A 1,070-nucleotide genomic window follows, 5' to 3' on the forward strand; every position below is an offset into this window, starting at 1 on the left:
AGGAACCCCAGCTCCGTTTGTGGAGCAGGGTGGGAGACGGCAGGGGAGTCCGGGGGAGGGCGGGAGACGGCGATGAGAGGCAAGCCGAGGCTGGCGTTGTTCCCATAAGCCCGCAGGAAGAAGGTCAAACGTGGGGAGAGAGAGTGGGAGACGGTGGGAGTTCGGCGTCTCGGTGCAGAAGGAGCCCTGGGTCCCCGTCCCACCATCACCACCTGGGAGGCGGGCTGGAACGTCACCAACGCTATACAGGTGCTGCAGTACACACATAGTCACGCTGTCTGATCCCCAACGTCTCTCAGGAGTTGATCTCGTTAAAAGCGGGTCTTTTAAATGAGTTGCTGAAAATCTTTACTTCCATTGAGATCAACTTCAATATTGGTCAAAAGAATGAATCATTTTGACATTTAATGCAACAATGTTTGTATCTGGCCTTGGTCACACATACATTCTCACTGCTTAGACAAACGTAATGATGGAATACAACCGCTGTAAGTTTTAGCTCTGTGTGCGGTCAACATTACGCTATCATCTCTGTGTCAGTAAGCCAACGGACAGCGGGCAGCTTGGTGGGCCTTTGAGTGCATGAAGAGACAAAAAGCACACGCACAATCACTAGCGAGCAGAAGCCCACATCCATTGACACACGCACACAGCATAACGGAGAGCAAGCCTTGTGCAGCCGCTACGGCTGTACAATGTAAGCATCACTCACAGTCAAAGGAGTATAAAGAGCAGGACGGGATTGTTTCCATTATGATTGGACAACAGAATTTGTCTTTTCCCAGGCTCTTTGTCGGTGGTTCTCTCTGCTCTCCCTCGTCTAATAAAGCGTGAATAACATGAGGAGGTATTAGTGGAGGAAAGCCTGCAGTCACGGCAGATCCTTGTGGCGGTAATGCTAATAGCTTATTATGCTGTAAACGCTTGGAAATATGCAAACAGGATGGAAGGGTGTAAGGCGGCATGCAGAGAACACATTATGACATTAGGGCACAATTACAGCTGCAACAAACACAAGCTGCATGCAAACCAGCAGAGATTTGCACCTATGTACACAAACTCACACACAC

Source organism: Micromesistius poutassou (genome assembly GCF_964030765.1).
Source record: "Micromesistius poutassou genome assembly, chromosome: 19".
NCBI classification, from domain to species: Eukaryota; Metazoa; Chordata; class Actinopteri; order Gadiformes; family Gadidae; genus Micromesistius; species Micromesistius poutassou.